The sequence below is a fragment of the Dromaius novaehollandiae genome, chromosome 1 (assembly GCF_036370855.1).
Source record: "Dromaius novaehollandiae isolate bDroNov1 chromosome 1, bDroNov1.hap1, whole genome shotgun sequence".
In the NCBI taxonomy this organism is placed as follows: Eukaryota; Metazoa; Chordata; class Aves; order Casuariiformes; family Dromaiidae; genus Dromaius; species Dromaius novaehollandiae.
In genome coordinates this window covers 4,355,789-4,370,554 of record NC_088098.1, presented here as the reverse complement: position 1 = coordinate 4,370,554, position 14,766 = coordinate 4,355,789, and the positions used below count along the sequence as shown (strand labels likewise).

The 14,766-nt window shown below is 49.1% G+C and overlaps 1 protein-coding gene across 7 annotated transcripts in view; it reads left to right on the top strand.

The window, feature by feature from the left end:
- FRMD4A (FERM domain containing 4A) overlaps nucleotides 1-14,766 on the top strand; it is a 299,143-nt gene that overhangs the window by 143,410 nt on the left and 140,967 nt on the right. The window contains exon 1 of one of the 7 annotated variants that reach the window (XM_064504783.1): nucleotides 1,202-1,335. The exons of the other annotated variants lie outside the window; for them this stretch is intronic. The gene's annotated coding sequence lies outside the window, so the exon portion shown is untranslated. Of the gene's footprint in view, nucleotides 1-1,201; nucleotides 1,336-14,766 lie in introns of those variants that run through there. 7 annotated transcript variants of the gene reach the window in all.

The window sequence follows — 14,766 nt, the reverse complement described above, 5'->3', positions numbered from 1 at the left end:
TAGACCCCAGCTCCATCCTAGCTGTGAGCAGACTCAGCGGCACAAAATAATTGCCAGCTAAAAACAAGTGAAGACAAAGGCTCACGTATCTATACATCCCCAAGCAGACCTCCTCCTGGCCAGCCTGTGCCAGAACATGGCACAACAGCAACTGCTCAGCAGTTTTACCCAAGGTGGGTAACAGCAGCCCGGAGAAAGGATAACGACCAGCAGGCAAAGCAGCCCCACAGCAAGTCAGAGCTCGCAGCATCGTGGCGTGGGTGCTTCATGCTGTACTTGTCCAGAACAACGAACCAGCATGTTTTGCTCACCTGGAGGCTCGCTCATACACGTTGTCCTTTTTGGCTGAGCTAATGATTTAATGCCAATATCCTTGCACCAGTGCTACCACCAGTGCAGTCTATAAAGTGTCTTTATTCCTGGCATCTCCCACTGGTCTGGGCACCTTTGTACCAGCACAAGTGCCTTCCTCCTTGGGGGGTGGCTGCTGCACTCCTCTCCCTGCCCAGTTAAAGTCTTGCAAACCAGGGGCAGGAGGAGAAAAAAATGCCTGGAGAGGGTAGATGCTCCCCCCCCATGCCCCCAGGCTGCAGCCTGGCAGGGGCTGGTGCTGCTCCTACAGGGCCTTCGCTGCCCTCCTCTTCCTCCCCACCCGGGGATGCTCAGCTCCCTCTTCGGGAGCGGCACCGGGGCGCAGCGAGCCGGGAAGGCGGTGAGAGCTGGGCACGTCCCTGCAGTTTCGCCCCTCTGCCGCTGGCCAGCGTTGTTATTTCAAGGTGTGCATGCATGGGGCTGGGGGGAGGGATGCCCCCCTCCACCCCTCCGTCCTTCCATCCCTCCATCCTCCTCCCAGAGGCAAGGGGGAGCCCAGATGTCGGCAGGCCGAGCCGGGTTCATGCGTTTCACATGACCCAGTGCCGACTGCCGCTCGCTGCCCTCCTCCCTCCTTCCTCCTCCTCCTTCTCCTCCTCCTCCTCCTCCTCCCTCCCCGGCTCCAGCCTCTCAGCTCGGCGGCGCGGTCCTGGCTGCACGGGAGCCGGGGGAAGGGAGGAAGGGAAGGAGGGCTGCGGCATCCCGGCTCGGCCGCCCGCCGGCACACGGGGCGAGCGGCGGCCCCCCGCAGCCCCCCGCAGCCCCCCGCCGAGGCCGGGGCGCCCCGGGCGGGAGGCACATGCGGAGGGAGGCCAGGGAAGGGGCCGCTGCCCAGCGAACCGCCGCCGAGGCGGTGCGGGCCATGGATGCCGTGCGGTAGAGCCGAGGCCTGCGCCAGGCGGAGGTAGCGGGATGCTCGTGGGCGGCGCGCGGAGCTGAAGGGCCGCCGAGGGACGGGAGAAGGTAACGGGGGTCTTTGTCTGCAGCGGGGCAGCCAGACGGGCCGGGCGGGCCGGGGGCTCCCCTGAGCCGCCGGGGAGAAGCCAGCCGCAGTGTGCAAGTTGCTCCACGCCCCCTCCCTCCATTTATCTCACGCGGAGGGAAATGCGGGCAGCGCTTCCTCCCGCTTTGATTTTCTCTCCCTTTTGAAAAAAAAACTGAATTCGGTGGGCGAGTGAAAGAGAGGAGCTGATTTTTTGTCCCCGGAGGGGAGGAGAGGGTGCTGGGGAGCCGGGCTGCGGGGCGATTTCCCCCCCAGTCTGGATGCTTGTCCCCACCGGCGGTAAGATGGACTGTTCCTTGCCTTTCCAAATGGCTGCAGCAAGTTTAATGCAGAGCTGGGGGGCTTCGGGAAGCGTAGAGCCCCCCGGGCTGTTTTCCATTGCCTTTCTGCACCTTTTCCTAAATCAGGGCAGAAAAGTTGCTCCGGATCCAGGTCTAGGGAAGACAAATGAATAGCCGTGCTGCTGCGCCTGCATGGGGGTCCCTGCACGCCTCGCCGGCAGGCTCCGCACAGGGAGCATTTCTCGGCGGCATTGTTAGCTTCCTCGCTGCTGGGGAGGGCAGACGAAAAGTTGTTTCAAGCCTTGATGTAAAATTTCCAGGAGAGACAATTGTTTCTAATAATAGCGCTGGCAGCGGTTTAGCAATACACACGCAGACGCGCGAGTGATCGAGCAGATCTCCTCTCCCAGACGAGCCAGGTCATGGAGAAAGCTGGACTGCCAGCTTCTCGGTTGGGTTTGGGATTTTAAACCACCGTCCTGAACAAAACGCCGGGGCGGCTCAGCCTTTTTTGCGGGGAAGGGGGTGTGGTGCCTCTGCCTGCATGTTGCACTTCGCCGGCACCGCCGAGCTGGGCTTTCCCGCGGCCTCAGGTCTCCAACGCTGCTCAGCCCCATGCCAGCTGGGTGCTGGGTGCCCCAGGCTCTTGCTCCCACCAGACAGGTCCCCGCGGGATCCAACAAGCCTCTCACCCTGCCCACACATGGCCATCGCCGGCTTGGGCATCCCTGCCATTTTCCCTGCCCGGAACTGCCAAAGAGACCCTGACGGTGCTAAAACTCGCAGATTGATGCCCTTGCTCTTTGCGGCGATGGCAGAGGGCCCACAAGTGACGTTGGAGTCATTTGTGGGGTTTGTCCTTTCCGAATCACACCAGCTCTATTTCTGCATGCTAATTTTAAAATTGCAAAGGCTGCCGGGCCAAGGAAGTCTTTGCAGTTGGGTTTCGCGCGGTGCTCTTCAGCGGGCTGCAGCGCCGTGTCCTCTGCAAACGGGCTGCGGTGGCAGCTCCCGTGCTCAGTGCCGTTTTCCCAGGGCCACGAGTGCAGGGTGCCAGGCGGGGACTCGGCACGTGCCGCCGGAGGAAGAGCTGCTCGTGGTGCCGTTTCTGCTGCTGCTGGCGTGGGGGGGTGCGTAAGGGCGACCCATGCAGAGCGTGCCATGGTGGGAGTCGTGGGTAGCTAAACAGACATCGCTTTCTTCATTTGGGGGGAGCAGGAATCAGCACTGGTCATCCCTTGCTCTGCAAGGAGCCCTTGTCACTTCCCACAGAGGAGCTGGGGCTCCCACAGCGGGGCGCAGGAGCTGGACTTCTGCAAGTGTAAAATATACCTTTGTTTTTTAGGCAAGTTTGTGGTTCTGAGGGTTTTTTTAGGCACCTGTGCTATAAAGCATGTGCTTCCTGCCATTATTTGGGCATAGATAAACTAGTGAGCTGCTCATAGACTGTTGGGGCCAACAGACCCCCGTTTCTCTTGGTAGATGGTTTCTAGCGGTCCTTTCTCTGTGGATCTGAATTGATTACTGTATGAAAGGTGCAAGTCAGCATCACGCACGGCCACAGCACCGAGCCATTCAGGGCAATACGGCAATGCAGCTTGACTCGCTGCAGAGAGGATCTTCCCCAGAAACCACCTGAAACTGTTCAGCAAAGAGCTTCAGTTGATGGGTTGGATGTTGTGAGAAGGGACGTAAGCCTGGGAAAGGCTTCCCAAGTCACAGAGTCTGCTCTCGTGCTACCACAGGCAGTTGCAATCATACAAATCCCCTGTGTCGCTCTTCTTGCTTACTGTTTGAGTAACAGCAGAAGGTCTGAACGCGGCTTGACAGACAGCAAAGGCAAGGTAAAACTGCATGGTATGAGTTAGAGAACAAAAAAGCTATATCAGGCAGGATCTGAAAGGGGCTGGGGAGTCATTGAAGCCCTAGGGGCCAAATCTGGCAGGACTGCAAAGGAGAAGGAAGGGTTATGGATTATGAGAGATGTGAAACACACAGGGAAGGTATAAAACAGTGTGTTGATCCAATATGAACAAGATTTGGGGCTAGGGCTTGGCAGTGTTCCTTCAAGATGTGGTAAGGCACTGCATGACACACTTCTCACAAGCTGAGCATAGGCTGGATCAGTGGAATAAGCAGAGACAGACATACAGCCCTGCTCAGGCTTATTTCTCGGGGACCATCAGTATCATCAGGTTTCCACATGAAACAACAGAGGCTTGAGCTGGGCAACTTTCCTGTTTCTCTGAGCTGCACCCAAAATCTAGCTGGAAGCCATCACACAAATGCCCCATCTCTTGGGGAGCTGGGGGGAGGTAGTGCTCGGGGGTGAGCCATAAGAGCAGGTGAAAGCTCCAAACCCCAGTTTGCCCCAGCCTCTGTTAGGCAATATGGTTTCTTAAATCAGCAGTGGGTTGCTTAACATGGCTTTGGGGACCACCGCAGCTGGTAACATCCCTTGATATTTCTCGTTATCCCAGACTTTTAACAACTTAATCCTCAACCCTCCTGTAAATCTCAGTCTCTCCCATTTCACAGAAAGCCACAAATGATCTTCTGTGGCTGCACAAAGAGTTTGAGCCCCTATCTTCTGCTCTGGAGAAGAATCCCATTAAGGACCAAAAATGACTTTTAGTGGTTTTCTCTCTGATCTGATATTGAGAAGACGCTCCACCAGGGAGTCTGATCAGCTCTGAGCTTCTGGGAGCACTTTTGAATGATGATGAATCGCAAACACTTGGGTTCTGATCCTGCCTCCCTCTTTTCCAAGTCACCTTTGCATTCCACCTACTCATGGGTCAAAAAGAGCCTGAAGGTTCATTTTTTGCCTACATCTGGCTCCAATAGGCTGCCTGTCAAAATAAGTACAAGAAGAGCATGTTGTACTTTCCCCTTCCCAGTGCGTCCCAGGTCTGTGGCTGTGTTACATCCCTCTGCAGCCCTGTGCACTGTGCCAGGTACTCTTACCCTGGGTGCTTCTCCAAGCGGTGGAAGCTCAGCCTTAAAGCACAAAGGAGACCCTAGGAGTAGGATGGTACAAATTCCAGTGCAGACAATGCTTTTCTTGCTTACAATTCCCTCTGGCTTTCTTTTCTATCAGATACTGCTTCCTTCTCCTCTTGTCCTGAGCCGTTGTGTGACATTTCCACATAATGTTAAACAGTTGCCATGTCTCACCCTAAAGAAAGCATCAGTAGTGGGCAGCAAAATGTCCTTTTGATCCTCTCTCTGCATTGGTAGGATGTGGTGTGACTTAGTTTAGCAATCCTCAGAAAAGTCCTTGAAGCCACAAAAAGGGAGATGAGTTGTTCCTTTTTACTTAAATTCACTGTGAAAGAGTCTACTGAAAATCTTCTAGAAAGCTGCAAACCAAAAAGAGGTTGACATTCGCTACTCTGAACTGTTTTGGCCTACAGAAGTCTTTTGCGAGTACAGTTCCACGTGTAATATGTAACGTTTTGACAATAGCTGTGGTGCTTGCCAATCTGCAAGGCTTAGGTTATGTTTAGATTTTTTCTTCTTAGAAGTCCCCAGATCTCCCAATCAAAATAAATTCAATCTTGTTTGGGTTTCCTGACCGCTTGGCTTCTACCGTGGCTGCAGCCGTACCACACACACTGCAACGCTGCTGGCATCCCGTCCCTCCGAGTTGAAATATTTCGCACTAGCTCCAGCCAGGAACTGCTTTGCAGATAGTGGAGCAGCAATAGACCTGACCCCACTGCTTTCAGAGCGCGTCTATGTAGGACAAGCCAGCTACGGAAAACTGCTGTATCAAGTGAGCAGCCCTAAAGTCAGCACAAAATCTGAAGCTGAAACTTTGCTCCTATCCTAGAGAGGGGAATGTGGCTTGAGCTCTGTGCATGTTTAAAAGTCTGTTTGGTCCTTGCTCTGTACAAATGGGATCTCTCCTAGATGTCTCCAATTAGGGTCTTGCAAAGGTGATCGTCATCACAATACACGACTGCCACGTGTGTGCTTGTGTACCGCCGGAGAGACCAGAAGCCATGATTTCCCAGTGAAATGTGCGCTCAAGAAGACACAGATGGTTTAGGGGACTTGTAATCAGATACAGGGCCTGCTTTGTGCACACGCACAAGCCACCACGTTGAAGCCTGCTGGAAAATAAACAAATTGGCAAGGCTTCTTCCACAGCCTCTTGCAGTGCTGAACTTGTTTGAAGACCAGAAAAGTGGCAAAAAGCGCTGTCTGAAGTGGTTTGCACTCCTTGGGAAGCTTTGCAGCCTGGAGGGGCTGGTGATACAGCCGTCAAAGGGTGTGAGTAGCGATAGGTGGTGGGGAAGGAGACGTGTACCCCACCGAGGGCAGGGAGAGCTGGCGGCGGTCGGTGTGCATGTGGGAGGCCTGAGCCTGCATTACCTCTCTGACGCACAACACAACATGCTTTCTCAAACGGTCTTTAAGTGCCCAGAGAGGTTCTGTGGGGAATTTTAAAACGTAGTTACTGGGCTCTGACCTCTCTTTCTCTGTCCCCGCTTGTGGGCACAACCTATCGCTGATGTGGCAGAAGGCTGTTCCAAAAGGGGTTTTGAGTCCTCGGGAAAGGAGGGCTCCAGGAGCGCCAGGGTATCAAACCCAGCCACTGAGGTTACAGGCATTGGGTCAGGTTGTTCCTTCTTCGCTTCCCATACTTACTTCTACTGCATCGATTCGGCACAGTATTGAAGAGCTGCTGTTTTCCTCCAGGAGTGAGCATCCTTCCCCGAGCTCAGGTAGAACAGTTCATCCCAACTCCCTGTTTGCCGAGGTTACAGGCTGTCCATATTCGTTATTTTGTGAAGTTCCTTGAAGCAGACAGGACAGAGTTTTAACTTCTGCTGTGTTTCCCTGGAGTCTTTCTGCTGTAACAGGCAAAGTACTTCCAGTATGGGCAATGCAAAAATCATGGCGTTACTCAGAAGATGAATGGAAGTATAAAAATGCAGGCTATGAGCCCAAGAGGTAGTTTCCCCTGCTTGATCCCACAGCGGGGCTAGTCTTCGCTCTTGTCCCTGTGCCTCACCGGACACATAGGTGCTCAGCATTGGTAGACATCAGGACACAGGGAAGGCAGGTAGGACAGCCTCTGGGGGTGCTGCATGCACGCAGACCCAAGCCCGTGGAAGATGTCCGTGTCTTGGAGTCATGGCTCTGCCCCATCCCAGTTTGGCTCTGCCCTGCAGTACCTCAGCTCAGCGTGGGGTTCGTCCCCAAACACAATGAGGAGAAATGGTCAAGCCAGACTTTTGCAGCCAGGGTTTGCTTCTAAAAATACTTGCATCTCTGAGGATGAATCAGCTGCTTTCGATCTGAAAGTAGTCTTCATATCATCTTGTCCTTCCCATGAAACCGCATCGTGGGGATGGTGGCCACACAACACCAACTCCATCAGTTGCCATAGCTCATGCATGACCACCGGCAGTTGCCCACCTGCAGCCTGGGCGCCAGCTGAAGACCTGGCTCTGAATATGAGATGTACGTCAAAATCGCTGACTAGCAACAGCTGGAAACATCCCAGTGACATATTTTTCCACTAGAAGAATATCAGGTCTTACAGTTTATTCAAAAAGAAAAGACAAAAAGCATTTGCATATATAGATCCAGGGAAGCACATAGAAAAGGACAGAATCTAAGAAATGTTTTAATTTTTTTTCATGTTCAGAGTGACTTTTCCAAATGTGTTTTCTATTGTGTATCATATATAACACTGCTCAATGCAATCTATTGACCTGCTCGGTTAACAATATGTGAGCGATGCACAGCCCAGTGACTTGGCTCAATTGATCAAGGCGATCACAGCTCACACCTCTGCTTCTTAGTCATACAGTAGGTACAATAGACTCAATGAGCACTAAAAGGATACTTTGAGACTTAAATCTTAATTTGCCCTTTAAAAATAATTCACATATACTACTGCTTCCACTGCCTTGGGTCACTTTGGTCATTTTCCTATGAACCTACATTGATTTTTTTTTCTCCAGCAAACCATACTAGTTTCAGCAGCAAATAAATCATCCTGTTCTCCCCTATAACTAAACCAAACCTCCTGCAAATGTTTTCCCAGAAGGCTTGGATCTTCTCATGTAATTACCACCCTGTCTGCATGCACAAAGGAGTGATATCTGGAACAGTTCATTGAAAATATGCCATGTTTGAAGTGCAAAAGTGTACAAAAAATACATTTGTATGTATACTTACAAGAAATTAAAAGTCAGATGTAGGAGCGAGTAACAGACGTTCTAACATCTTTGGAAGAAATAAATAAATACTATGTACTTTAGTGCCATGTGATCCTTATCGTGATGATGACTCATGATGCTGGCTGCAGTACATAGTAGGGATTGAACCAGAAGGTGACCAGAAGTCCCCGCAGAGAGGTTGATGCAGCTTATACAAGGTTGCACAGTCCATTATGATTAAAGGAGCCCCTTGGCAGATAATTTAGATCCTTTTGCCTTAGACCACACTATGTCTTTTGCACATAGCAAGCAGAGTGAATATGGAGCTCTTTCCAAGGGACATGAGACCTCTCCAAAATTGCAGTTTTGTTGAAAACACCATTATGCTCAAAAGCTGATGAAGCACCTGTCCCAGGACCGTACTACTTGTCCTTGTGCAAATATACAAGAGATTCTTCATCCTCCTTCCCTCTCAGTATCCCACTTTATTACTGCTGTGGACATTTATTTCTCTGGACCACATTAGGGACTTCTAAGCCAAAAAATGGATCACAGTCCTCATATACACTGTGCAAACATGGAATGAAACAACAGTCCTTGCCTTAAAGGGCATATGAGCTAGAGAATAAGTTTTCCCTGGGGAAAAAAAAAGTCGCAAAATAAAGAAATTCTTCACATGGCTTAGCTGGCCTGAGTTAGCTCATGAGAAGCTCGCATGCAAGGCAAGTTATCTTGGGATTTAACCTGGAAGCTTGCAGCAAAGGAGCTTCAGCACACAGCACCTCAAGATGCTCCTCAAGGATCGGTGTAAACAGCTCGGCGTCCTCACCGTGAGGCGTCGCGAGCGGCTGAGCAGCAGGCAGGAGTGGGGCAGCAGCTCTCCCTGTTACCAGGGCGTGCAGTCGGCTCCCGGCAGGAGCTGATCTATCAGCTCTATCAGGCGGCACAGGCGGGTCCCGCGGGAGAGGACGGAAAGCCTGTCACTTGACTCATTTGCAACTCGACCGTGCAAAAGCACTGGCCAAACGTGCTGCCGGGAACAGCCCTGAGCAGCTGGGCTGCCCCGATCGAAGCATTATTTATTTATTAGCTATTCCACGCATGGCACTTACCCATCACTAGGCACAGTCAGCACACGGCAAGTGCAGACGGGCTGTAGGAGCAACGCGGCTTCCCAGGCCAAACCAGAGACGGGAGCTGCGAGATCCCACTTTGAAGCAAGGTTTTAAGAGCTCCAGCACATTCTTAACCTGAAAGGTTGGACTGAAGCTGGTGTTCACATTTAACCACCTGCCTAACTGACCAGCTGAGTCAAGGTTTATCAAGACAAGAGTAGCACAGTTTTCCCAAGTGCAAATCTGCAAGACTTAGCTCTGCAGCCAGTGAATCTTCTAGAGTAAAAAATGTCAGACTGAAAACTGTGTCACCTCCTTGGGGTCAGTCTCAGCTCAGGAGCGCAGAGGACGCTGTGACCAAATGTCTTAAAGCTGCTAGACTCTCTCCACTCCTGCTTTACAAATAGTGGGTGATACTGCTTGGAAGCGGATATGTTTTTAAACTGGCAACTGTTTTTTTCTAGCCAAGAAAGGGAATGGAAAGAGCTATGTGAGAGAAAGAGTCGAACATATCAAGAATCAAACATATGCATTGGGAATGCCCTCTTCTTCTGAATCAACATCAAAAGGAAGAAAGGGTCTGAGATGTTCTGGTTTCCTTTGTATTTGAAAAGATTTAGATCTGTATTATTTTTGAGAAAGAAAACAATACGTGACATAAAACAACACAACCTTGCTTCTAGTGAGGAAACCAGCCTGTCCAGGAAAGAACTTTCTTATCTCAGGATATTACTGAAATTAGGCCTCTGAGGCCAGCCATTCTTGGAGCAATGATTTAGAAGTCTGTTGGGTAATACCATGGTTGGTTTAAAATGCAGCGTTGGAATTAGATTTAATTCTAACTGCATGGCTCAAGTACCAAGTGTTTTGAGGTTAAGATGTGGTGTTCTCAGCTTTAAAGTTCGCCTGAGAGTTATTACTTGATGTTGTAAATGGACTTACGGATCGTAGGAGACGGTTTTTCATTTCGGCTCTGATACAGTAAGCCACTTTAAACGCTTGCTTATGTCACACTGAAATAAAAGGGATTTATGTACACGGTTATGTGCTTTGCTGAATCAGAGCATTTTTGCTGATTGCTGTTTATAGAAAACATGAGAAATAACTTGTGCAGATGTTTCTGGGTGATTTGGGAGCCTGAGCAAGGCTGGAAAATGTTGCTTTTAGCCTTCAGGAAGCGAAGATCCCTTCAGCAGGCCAGGAATTCTTTTGTCAGCTCTCAAGACAAAACAGGGAAATTGCCAGGTCACCCAGCTTTTAGCTCTCCTTAACTTTTAGCCCATCATTCCTCCATCTGCATTCACACAATGGCGAGGCCACGTCTTTCACAGAGTGCTTCCGCCTTGGCTGACATGAAGTCAGGCGATACGTACACATGACACAGATCTTTTCCTCTTGTGAAGTCCGCCCTGCTGCATCTGCTTCATTTCTCGAGGAGGGCTCTTGCTTTCTAAGTATTTAAGCTGTTTTTTCCTCTCCTTCTGGCCACAATTGCTTGCAGAAACAACTGCAACACTTGCTGCTGCCCCTTTGCAACATGTCCTGTTGTGCAGATTCCCTGCACACCAGATCCCGTCAACCACCATCAAGCTCCTCAAAAGGGACAGCAGCACTCTCTTCCTGCAGGGTAGCAGAGCTCTGTATGTAACTGTGGTTTCAGCAATTTCATCTCCTTTCCCTAATCTGTGGGATAAGGACATTGATTTTTCAAGGGCTGGGATAAGGAGGCTCACAGGGGAAGCCAAAGGCCTTGCAAGTGACATGTTCGACCAGAGCTACAAAGCCTGTGGGAGGTGCTACACAATCTTCAGCATATTTTTTCTGGTGCTTCCTCACGCTGTTTATTGTGCATGTATTTCACAGCGATTCAGAGCACTTCTCTAACACGGAAGGCCACGTTGCATTAGAATCTGGTATCTAGCTATCAGCCATTGCCCTGCTACTGCTCTTTGCATCTCCACTATCCACATTTTCAAGATGTCTGCAGACCATGCTTTTGGCTCCAAAGTACAAGTTGTCACCAAGTTCCCTTCCCAAGAAGGATGCTCCTATTTCTCTGGAAGAAGTGTCCTGCTAGAAGATGGCAGATGCCTGAGGATATGGCCAGGAAATCCTTCCTAGGGAAAAGCCAGCTGGCTTACAACTAACCTCTCCCACTCCACAGAGCCAAATAGCCTTTCCAATGGGAAATCACATACACAAATATACATGGTAGAAGTGTTGTCCATTGGGTTCCTATGCATTGCAGTGACAAATATTTGCACTTTTGTACTGTCTTATTTCAGAAAGTTCAGACCATGTCATGTGCTGCGTCCCTAACCTTTGCAAATAAGACAGGCAGTATAGACCTATGCTTCCTATATTGCCATGAGCCTTATACCAAGCTAAAATAATTTTTCTCCCTCTTGAAAAGAATTACAAACCAAACTTTCCAATACTGTTTCAGAAAAGACTCGTTCATGTAAAAGACAAAAATGAGGACTATATTCAGACAACGCAGGTTGTGCTGCAATCCCTCAGCCTCATGTCCCTCATGACCGTCTCCTCATCCTCAGGTGGAAGTTAGCCTGTTCAGTTTGGCCCTTTCTGGCAAAGATGGAAAGCAGTGGAAATGTATGAGCCTGGGGCTTTGAGCTTGGAAAGCAAGCAGGCATGAGCAGTGCTTTAAACTAGGCCAAAGCGCATGCTAGAACAGGGATTGCAGCATGGTGCACAGGCCCCATATCTGGGAAGGATGAGTCATATTTGCACCAACCGTCATCTCGTTCTCTTTCTTCAGGGCTTGTTCCCACTCAGTCACAAACAAAGGCCTTCAAAAATAATTAAGTCACTGGGGACAGTGACCACTGGGCAGAGCCTGGCCAGCTTCCTGGCCATCTGGGTGAAGGATACGCTCCTTCTTTCCACTAAGAGCAGTGCTAGCTCCGGCAATGTCCCCTCTCCGTGCTCTTGGCCCCAGATACCCATGCAGGACTCAGCCACTTGGGTCAACTTTTTGGACACCATCTGCAGAGTCATCCTCTTCCTCTCCACAGCCACTGTCTGTATTATTTATTATGTGCGGCTCAAACCCAGCTACTGGGGAAGAGGCTCTGTGAATACACAGAATGAAAAAGAAAAATCATCCAGACTCCAAGGTCTTACTGTGTGAGTGTAAGACAAGAGGCAACAGAGGGACACGAGCAAGCAAAGATACAGGACTGGTCACTGTGACAGACAGCCATTTGGAAGGCTGGCCCTGATTCAGCAAAGCCAAGTGCTGTTTCATGCAGAAAATAAACAGAAACACACTGTTTTTTCCCTTTGTCTCCTTATAAGTTTAAGAGTTGCCAGGATGAGAAGTCAGTAAGAAGTGGTCAAGTGGGAGCAGCATGTTTAATCTAATAGTTTATTTTAATCAGAGGACTGTCATCTCTCTCTATCTGCTTTCAGTGGGTCTGTCCAAAGAGCAGGCAAAATGGCATGGATTTTTGTGTATTCAGTATAGTAATTGCCTCCTATATATGCAGCAAGCATTTAGGAAATATTCACCCTCCAATTATAATTTCTGATCTGAGTCATGGAAGAATACACTGTATCCTCTTTATTTCTGCAGTCACTGGCTAATGAAACGTGCTGTGGATATTTATAGAACTGCCATTGTAAATAGCATTTGTGTTCAGTGCCTTTGAGTTATTTAGTATGACGGCGCTTTCACCGAGAGGATTTTTTTCATTTTTGAAAGGGAAAGGTTCCCTTTGGAGCCGTTTCTTCCTGTCATCTTTGCTGTTTGCATTGGACGTAACAGCTCTGTGGACAGTTAGTGATAATTTAGTGGCAAAAGGACTTGCATCCAGGGATTAGCTGAGCATTGTGTGGATTTTCAGGCTGTGCCACAGACAGTTTGTAGGATGCTCCTAGCCAGTGTTTGGAGTTATGGCAAAGATAAATAGAAGGGAGGGACATCGCCAGAACGGTTTGTGTAAGATTGCAAAACAACCGTCAGTCTGTCCTTCCTAGGAAACCCTTTATGTAAATATTTGTGTAGGAGCCTCCAAATGAGATTTAAATCTGATGTTTATGACACAGGTAACTAGAACATGCTTTCTTTGTACAAAACAGCTAAGATCCAGAAGAGCCAGCGAGTACCCACAAGAGATACTTCTTTTCTGTAGCAGTCCTATATTCAGAGTGAACGAGTGCATAGCACAGCCTATGCTGCCACTGACGGATCTCAAGGCTTTCTGCAAAGGAGGTTAGCATCATTTTTGTCCATCTTCTAGGTGCAGAAACCAAGAGGTAGAGACAGAGCATGTTTTGTGTACGATCACCCTTCAGTCCAGGTCTCCTGAACAGTAATCTAGTTCCTCATCCACACAAACACATTGGTTCAGCTCTACACATGCCTTATAAGTACCATCTGTGTTTGTGTACTGGAGATGTATTATCCCTAGTCTTTATATATCCACGCACATAAATGACATGACTTTTTAAAAGCACTCACATTCAGTTTTTCAAGCACTCTGGGGTCATGTTGCATGTGTAGGCACTAAAATAAGTGGCAGATTTTCGGAAGAATGTGACGTACTGAACTATTTTGAAAAAAATCTGTTATGTATTTTGGTGCATAATTTCCATCTGAGATCGTGATAAGTCTGGCCCATGAAGTGCATGTGGCCCATATTCACACATGAAATCAGCAGCTCTCTACCATATGGATGGACCGCTAGCACTAAGGAATTTGTAACACAGTCCCACCTCTTCACAGTTCATGAGAAGCATCAATAATTTGGGGATAAACAGGGCTGTTGTGGATACAGCATCCTAGCTCTAGCATGGAGGGTGCTCTTGGTCCAAGCACTAAAGCCCAGCTTCAGACATGAGAAAACCAAGCAGCATGAGATGAGCAAGCAGCAGGTACGACTGTGGAGCTCATTTAGGAATTTCATCCCCTAGCTTTAAATGTCTGAAAGTTAGGTGGTGCAAAGTTAGATTCCTGTGGCAGTCAATGGAAAGAAATAGGCATGTCTGCTGGGAGAGAAACTCCATTTACGATGCCCAGGATGAAATGTCTGTCCAGGGTACATCTCTCTAATCATCAAGGGGGTCTAGACAGGTTAAATTAGACACCTGACTGGTGTTAGGGTAGCTGAATCTTGCCCTCCAGAGGGAAGCAAGGTGTCCTGTGTTGATACAAGAAGCCACTGTCACTCACTGAGCTCACAGTGAAGCTCAAGAACTCAAGTGGTCAGGAGCAAGTGTCCTTGTCTTCTGTTAACAGCTCTGCCCATTGCTTCTTCTCTCTTTGCTTGGATGATGATTTTCCACGGTGAAGGGAAGGCCATGCCTTTGTGTCTCTCAGCTTTCAGTTCCCCCATGTCCTTCTCTGTCCAAGAACCTCAGGAGCTGAAGAACCTCATTTTACTCTTTGTAGATTTCCTCCATCTAAACTCTGGTGCTGCTGAGTTCTTGCTTAATGACCTCCTGCTCCCACAGTCACATCTGTAGGGCTTCAGTATTGATTTCACTTTTCTGATAAAACAGGGGTTCCTTGACTTGCCCACCAAGAGCCTGGCACAGCCTCCTCAAAGTGCAGCAGATAGTGCAGAATATCAGATTCGCAAAGTGCCAGAAGCAGCATCTTTCATGGAGACAGACTGTGCAAAATCAGTTCTCACTGTGCCTTGAAACGTTTCTGTTTCTTGCTCTGACAAACTAGCCGAGTCTGTATTACTCTGATGACAGAAAAAAGCACATAGTGTGGGCTCCAGACACCTGGTGGAATAATAAACCAGAAGGGAGGGAGGGAAGAACCATCATATTTTAGCTCACATCAA